Genomic DNA, 8,878 nt, shown 5'->3' on the forward strand with positions numbered 1-8,878 from the left:
GCTATTAATTAAGTGTTTCATGATGTATTAATATATATATAAGAGAAATATAAGACAAATTACAATGGGATTTTATAAAGAAAATGTATTTATTTGTTTTCCGGGCTTTTCTGAAGCATATATGCACTGGAGTCTAAATAAAATATTATTAAAATTAGCGCCCTCTATTGGAAATCTGACAGCATTCACTGACAGTGATGACAGAATACTGCAATACTGAACAAGTACGATCATGGACTAAAGTTTTGGCAGTGACATTAATTTTGTATTCTGAAAAGGTCTCTGCTTCAGTTGTGGTGTTGATTCACATTATTTCTAGATTATTGGGCAGAGTGATCAGATGCATTTTAAATAACTGCAAAAAAGCTTCACTGGCCAAAATAAAAATAATTTTATTACACACACACACATATATGTATATTATTTATCTTATTTTATTTTTATTTTTTTTTTATTGGCCCTATAGCACAAATAATTAGCCAACATTATTTACTTGATCACATCATCATGGAAAAAAGTGTGAATGAGTGTGAAGTCAGCTAAAATGGGCTATCAGGAAAAATGGGCCAAATAAGGTTGTAGCGTCTTATCTTTTTAAATTTTTACAGCCAATCACAATAACTGATCTTGCATTGTTGCTTCAACACTTGTTGACATGTAACAATAGTTTTGACTGGTCTGAGTTTTTAAAGGCAGGCAGGGCAGAGTGTGAAATGAAGCTTGTCAGAGAAATTGTAAGGAAAGTGAGCTAAAATGGACCACAGTTTTCAGGTAAAATGGGCTGCACACACATTTTTACACATAAATTGTGAGCAAAAATAGGTTTCTAGGCCTAGATGTATCCATACAAAATCTTAACAGTCTTTTTAAAAAAATTGCATTCCAGTGTGGCAGGAGGACAAGCAAAGAAAGGAAACAAAGAAAAGAAGATGTCAGTACAGTACAATGTTAACACCTATAGCTACAGGAAATGTTAAAGTGATTTTTATTTTTATTTTATTTATTTTTTTTGTCAAAGATGTTCTAATCTTTAACAAAATGTTTGACAAGCATACACACATGCATGCACACAAAAGACACCAATGCACAGAAACACACACCTATACAACATGATCAATTTTTAATTGCATTTTTTAATGAAATATTTGTTCAACTTTCTATTTAATAAAATACATTTATGGTGTTGTTGCTATGGCACACTAAAGACAATAGTGTCAATTTACTGTTAAAAATAAAAAGATTTCAGCCTCTTTTTATACTGGTCCATTTTACCTGAATGTTGTGCCGTGGCTCAAGAAGGGACCTGCTGATACTCTAACTCTCATAATTTTAAAACAATTATACTATTTCACATTTTAAAAACACATATATATTTAAGAGACCCATGCTAATTTATAAAAATATCATTAGATCTCATGCATAGCTTATTTGATGGTATTACAAGTCATTTACCAAAACGTGGCCCATTTTAGCTGACTTCATCCTTCTAATCTAGAGACATCAGACAGATTGGATTATAAGAGAAAACTGATTGCTATAAAAGGATGGAAGAAGTGCTTCCAGTCATTGTGTTCTTGTGTTAACAATCATTACCTCCAAAGAAAGATGTGCAGCCGTCATCACTTTGCATCAAAATGCCCCGACATGCAAGGAAATAGCTGAAAAAAATATTGAACCCCATTTACTGGATCATCAAGAACCTCAAGAACACAGTGAAAAAGGCTTCAGGATGTCCCAGAGTACACAGAAAGTGCCAGGACCATCTCCTCCCGAGGAATCGGCTACTAATTGTGTCAGAAAAACATCAACGACAGGCTGAAATTCTGCAGGAAGTACAGTGATTGGACACCAGAGGACTGATGCGGTTATTTTCTCTGATGAGGCCCCTTTCTGAATGTTTGGGACATCTGGAAAATCGATTGTCCGGAGAAGAAAAGGTGAATACCATGAGTCATGTGTCATGGCAGTGAAGCATCATGAGATTGATCATGTGGGTTGCTTTTCATCCAAAGGAGTCGAATCTCTCACAATTCTGCCCAAAAACAATGCCAGGAATAAGTAACTTTTTCCAAGGATCCAGGAGCAATCTGGTGATGATCTGTGCATTTTCTAGTATGATGGAGCACCATGAGTGATTGGCTTGGAGATCGATACATTGAAATTTCGAATCCGAGGCCAGGCAACTCCAATCCTGTGTCAGTCCTCAAAAGGCGAGTGAATAAGCAGAAGGCAACAGATTGTGATCAACTCTAAGCACTAAAAAGGCAAGAATGGATCGCCATCGGTCAGGATTTGGCCCAGAAGTTGATATCCGGCATGCCGGCGCGAACTGCACGAAGAACCAGAACACTGTAAATATTGACTCTTTTGCATATATTGAATGTTTTTGCAAATAAAAGTCTTTAAAACTTATGAAAGCTTATTGTTTTCCAGTATAACAGACATATGTGAGACAATTATCTACCAAAGCAGCAAACCTTGTGAAACACAACATTTTTGTCAGTTTTGGCCATTGGCTGTATACTGGAATATCAGCTTTATCATAACCTGGCCCTCATAAAATGTACATTAGTGGTCAATTACCTATATATTTATAGAAGCCAATCAGATGCAGCCATTTACACTACCATTCAAAAGTTTGGACACATAACTATATTTAATGTTTTTGAAAGAAGTCTCTTATGCTCATCAAGCCTGCATTTATTTGATCAAAACTACAGGAAAAAAAAAAAAAAAACACATTTTAAAATAATTGTTTTCTATTTTAATATTTTTTCAAATATATATATATATTTTTTTCTGTAATGCGAAGCTGAATTTTCAGCATCATTACTCCAGTCTTCAGTGTCAGAAATCATTCTGATATGCTGATTTGATACTCAGTTATTATCAAAGTTGGAAACAGTTGTGTTGCTTGGAAACTGTGATACTTTTTCAGGATTCACTGATGAATAAATAGTAAAAAAACAACAGCATTTATTCAAAATAGAAATATTTTCTAACAATATAAATCTTTACTATCATTTTTTATCAATTTAACACATCCTTGCTGAATAAAGGTATTCATTTCTTCCAAAAAAAAGAAAGAAAGAAAAAATAATTGACCCCAAACTTTTGAACAGTGGTGTATATTGTTACAAAAGATTTAATTTAAATAAATGATGCTCTTTTTTAACGTTTTATTCATCAAAGAAGTATCACGTTATAAAAATATTAAGCATGCAGAACAACGTTTGTAATAAATCATCATATTAGAATGATCTCTGAAGGATCATGTGACACTGAAGACTGGATTTAATGATGCTGAAAATTTAGCTTTGATCACAGGAATAAATTATATTTTAAAGTATATTATAATAGAAAACCAATTATTTAAATTGTAATAATATTTCACAATATTAATGTTTTTTTTTTTTTTCTGTAGTTTTGATCAAATAAATGCAGGCTTGATGAGCATAAGAGACTTCTTTCGAAAACATTAAAAAATAGTAATGTGTCCAAACTTTTGAATGGTTGTGTATAATATGTGTCACAGACACGTCAGGTTCCACCTCACTTCAGTACCCGCGCACCCAATCACCAGCGTACTAATCACCGCCACCTGAAGCTCATCACATCAGTCATCAACACCAGCACTTAAACCCCACACTCACACACACTCACTGTCCGGTCTCGTTTGTGTTACACCAGTTGTAAACTTACCTCAAGGACTCCCAAGGCGATACTTACCCAGCCTCATCATCTCCTTCGTCTCCATTGTCTCCAGTCTCCTCGTGTGCCTACCTACCAGTGTGTGTGAGTGTTTCCATCTGCCTTCTCCAGCGTCTCCCTCTTCAGTCATCTGCAACAACAACAAGGACAGTATTATCTCTCATTCCACCTCTGAGATCTTCCACCACTTCATTCACCACCCGTTTTGCTCTGCTGTTTGCTCAATAAACATCTTAACTGCTTTTATTCCTGCCTCCGGTGTCTCTGTTATAACAGAAGACCGGACCTTAACAGCTAAGCATCAGCATGAGCCATCAGGACCCCTTTCAGGGAGCTCGTGGACGTTTTACGTCGAGCACTCACCTCACAACCACCATCACCATCACCAGCACCCACCGCTGCTGCCGCTTCCGCATCCACCGCCACGGCTGCTTCTCCAGTCTTCACCGCCAGTCCCATGGCCAAACCGGCGCCCTACTCTGGATCGGCGGAGGAATGCAGCGGATTCCTTCTGCAGTGTGAGTTGGTTCTGGAGATGCAACCGCACCTCTACCCCACCGACACGGCTAAAATAGCGTTTATAATATCACAACTGCAAGGTAAGGCCCTTCTATGGGCGGATTCTCTCTGGACTCAAAGAAGCTCTGTCGTTAAATCATACCCTGCATTCGTCTCTCACTTCAGAGAAGTCTTCGGAAAACCCCTGACCGACTCGTCTACTGGTGAGAAATTGTACAACCTTAAACAAGGAAATAAGAGTGTTAATGATTATGCCTTGCAGTTTCGAACGCTAGCCGCAACCAGTGGTTGGAACGAACAAGCCCTCATCACCACCTTTCGACAAGGGCTGGAGCCCAACGTGCGGTTGCATCTCGCTGCATACGAGGACTCCCTAGGACTCGAACGCTTCATCCAACTCGCCATCCGCGTGGGTTCTCGTATGCAGTCGTGCCTCCTAGAGCACCAGAGCCAGCCACCAACCACCACACCCCTCCGTCGGTTCGAACCCGTCAGCTCCCCAGAACCAGCAAGTGAACCAATGCAAGTGGATAACTCCCGCTTATCTTCTACAGAAAGACAGAGACGGCTGACCCTGAATCTATGTCTATATTGTGCTTCCCCTGGGCATGTAATCTCCACATGCCCAATTCGTCCTCCTCGACCCGTGGTGAGTGCCATCATTCCCTCAATCCAAAAAATGAAACCACTCACTACTGTAGTAAACCTTACTGCTGCTAATGCTACTATTTCAGTGGTGGCGCTCCTCGATTCAGGGTCAGCAGGAAATTTCATCTCCGGCGCCCTCTGTCGACACCTCGGGCTCAAGACCTCGCCTTCTCCGAAGGTTTACAAGGTCCACTCCATCACGGGCAAACCCCTGAGCCGAAGAATGATCCGACGGATGACTGGACCACTTCAGCTGCAAGTGGGTATCTTCCACACTGAGAACATCCATCTGCTGGTTCTGGAGGAATCCACCGCTGACGTGGTTCTAGGGCGTCCATGGTTGGAACAACACAACCCCACCATCTCCTGGCGCACGGGCGACGTCCTGAAGTGGGGCGACCACTGCTTCTACAGCTGCTTCCCAGACCTTCCTACTCCAAGATCTCCTCTCTCCAAAGACATCTCCATTAACGCAACCTCCATCGAAAGTCCTGTGGATAAGCGCTCCGTCGACATTCCACCCGATTATGCCCACTTCAGTGACGTCTTCTGCCCGCAACGCGCCTCCAAGCTTCCTCCACACCGGCCATGGGACTGCGCCATCGATCTGTTGCCGGGTGAACCAGTGCCTAGGGGACGCATATACCCCCTGTCAGTACCGGAGGAGAAGGCCATGGAGGAATATATCAAAGAGGCCCTAAACCAAGGATACATCCGCCCGTCTACTTCCCCTGCTGCTTCAAGCTTCTTCTTTGTGGCCAAGAAGGACGGAGGCTTGCGGCCCTGCATCGATTACCGCTCCTTAAACAAGATAACCGTCAAGTTCAGGTACCCACTTCCCCTCGTCCCAGCGGCCCTGGAACACCTCCGTGGTGCCACTGTGTTCACGAAGCTGGACCTCCGCAGCGCGTATAACCTCATCCGGATACGCGAGGGGGACGAGTGGAAGACCGCCTTCGTCACGCCCACCGGCCACTACGAGTACCTCGTTATGCCGTATGGCCTGGTCAACGCCCCCTCCGTATTCCAGGACTTCATCCATGAGGTGCTCCGGGAGTTTCTCCACAAGTCCGTCCTAGTGTATATAGATGACATCCTTATTTACTCCCGGAGCCTGGCCGAACATCGCCACCACGTTGCGGAGGTCCTCCAACGCTTACGGCAGTTCCATCTATTCCTGAAAGCAGAGAAGTGCTCATTCCATCAGCCCTCTGTCCACTTCCTGGGATACGTGATAGATCACAGTGGCATCCGGATGGACGAGGGGAAGGTGTCCGCCATCCAGAACTGGCCAACCCCAAGTACCATAAAAGAACTCCAACGCTTCCTAGGTTTCTCCAACTTTTACCGCCGTTTCATCAAGAACTACAGCACCATCGTCAGTCCACTCACCAACCTACTCCGTCATCAGCCCAAGTCTCTGTCCTGGTCCCAACCTGCCAGCGAAGCTTTTGAACACCTCAAGAAAGCCTTCACCACCGCTCCCCTCCTCGTCCACCCCAATCCAGACCTGCCATTCGTCGTTGAGGTGGACGCCTCCACCACTGGAGTGGGAGCGGTCCTATCACAGCAGCAGGGGAATCCAAGTAGGCTCCATCCATGTGCCTTCTTCTCCCGCAAGCTCAACCCGGCGGAGGTCAATTACGACATCGGGGACCGGGAACTCCTGGCTGTCAAGCTCGCCCTTGAAGAGTGGAGGCATTGGTTGTAGGGAGCTAACCATCCGTTCCAGGTACTCACTGACCACAAAAACCTCGAGTACCTAAAGGCTGCCAAACGACTCAACCCTCGCCAAGCCAGATGGGCGATGTTCTTTTCAAGATTCAACTTTACAATATCCTACCGTCCAGGCTCCAAAAATCTCAAAGCTGACGCTCTCTCACGTCTCCATGCACCCGAGGAAAAGAACGAAAACCCCGACACCATCCTGCCCGAATCCATATTTATGAGCCCCATCGAGTGGTCAGAAGAGACACTCCCCTCCTCCAATGCCTCCTCACGAACTCCGCCGGGTTGCCCCCAGGGCTTGCGCTACATCACCCGGACACGACGCACTCCACTCCTGCACTCCGTTCACTCTTCACTTGGCACTGGTCACCCGGGGGTCAATGAGACCCTCTCGCTGCTCAAACAGCGCTTCTGGTGGCCAAACATGGCCAACGACGTCAGAAGGTACGTGCAGGGCTGCAGGGAGTGCGCCATCTCCAAGAGCCCACGCCATCTTCCCACCGGCAAGCTCCATCCTCTGCCCGTTCCTGAGAGGCCCTGGTCACACCTGGGGGTCGACTTCGTCACCGACCTCCCAGAGTCTGAGGGTAACACATGCATTCTAGTCGTCGTAGACCGTTTCTCCAAGGCCTGCCGCCTCATTCCCCTGGAGGGTCTACCCACAGCCATGACCACAGCCGAGTTAATGTTCAACCATGTCTTCCGTCATTATGGAATCCCCGAGGACATTGTCTCTGATAGAGGACCTCAATTTATCTCCCGAGTCTGGAAGGCTTTCTTCTCGCTCCTGGGTGTGACCGTCAGCCTATCGTCTGGATACCACCCTCAGTCGAACGGGCAGACGGAACGGAAGATCCAGGAGATCGGCCGCTTCCTGCGTACCTTCTGTCACGGCCACCAGAACTCCTGGAACCAGTACCTGGGTTGGGCCGAGTACGCCCAGAACTCCCTCCGTCAAGCCACCACTGGATTAACACCTTTCCAATGCGTACTCGGTTTCCAACCCCCACTGTTCCCCTGGAACGGGGAACCCTCCAACGTTCCTGCCGTTGACTACTGGTTTCGGGAGAGCGAGAGGGTATGGGACTCAGCTCACCACCAGTTGCAGAGAGCCCTGCGCAGGCGCAAGATGACAGCCGACCTTCGGCGCTCCCACGCTCCAACCTACCAACCGGGGCAGAAGGTCTGGCTGTCCACCAGGGACATCAGGATGCGCCTGCCCTGCAAGAAGCTGAGTCCCCGCTTCATTGGCCCATTCACTATCCTGCGACAGATCAACCCCGTCACCTACCGGTTACAACTCCCTGCACAATACAAAAGAATTCATCCCACCTTCCACGTGTCACTATTAAAACCTCACCACCCTTCTGTTCTTCCCTCCACAGAACCTGACGTGGCAGCCGTCGAGCCCCCCCTTCCACTTATCCTGGACGATGGAACTGCTTACGTGGTACGAGAGATCCTGGACTCCCGGCGCCGTGGTGGTCTCTTGGAATACCTGGTGGACTGGGAAGGCTACGGCCCCGAAGAACGCTCATGGGTCCCCAAGAATGATATCCTTGATCCTGCTCTGTTACAGGCTTTCCACACCAACCACCCAGACAGGCCTGCCCCACGACCTCGAGGACGACCACCACGACGTCGGGGTCCTCGGCCCTCAGGAGCGGGCCGTGGGAGGGGGGGTACTGTCACAGACACGTCAGGTTCCACCTCACTTCAGTACCCGCGCACCCAATCACCAGCGTACTAATCACCGCCACCTGAAGCTCATCACATCAGTCATCAACACCAGCACTTAAACCCCACACTCACACACACTCACTGTCCGGTCTCGTTTGTGTTACACCAGTTGTAAACTTACCTCAAGGACTCCCAAGGCGATACTTACCCAGCCTCATCATCTCCTTCGTCTCCATTGTCTCCAGTCTCCCCGTGTGCCTACCTACCAGTGTGTGTGAGTGTTTCCATCTGCCTTCTCCAGCGTCTCCCTCTTCAGTCATCTGCAACAACAACAAGGACAGTATTATCTCTCATTCCACCTCTGAGATCTTCCACCACTTCATTCACCACCCGTTTTGCTCTGCTGTTTGCTCAATAAACATCTTAACTGCTTTTATTCCTGCCTCCGGTGTCTCTGTTATAACAATATGACACAACTAGTATTTTGTCACTGTAATTTATTTATGGTTTGGGTTGCCAATTTCTACCACATATTTGACATACAGCAAACAACCAGTATAACATGAATATGTCTAACGTGCTTGAAAAACAC

This window comes from Chanodichthys erythropterus, chromosome 11, assembly GCF_024489055.1.
Source record: "Chanodichthys erythropterus isolate Z2021 chromosome 11, ASM2448905v1, whole genome shotgun sequence".
Lineage (NCBI taxonomy): Eukaryota > Metazoa > Chordata > Actinopteri > Cypriniformes > Xenocyprididae > Chanodichthys > Chanodichthys erythropterus.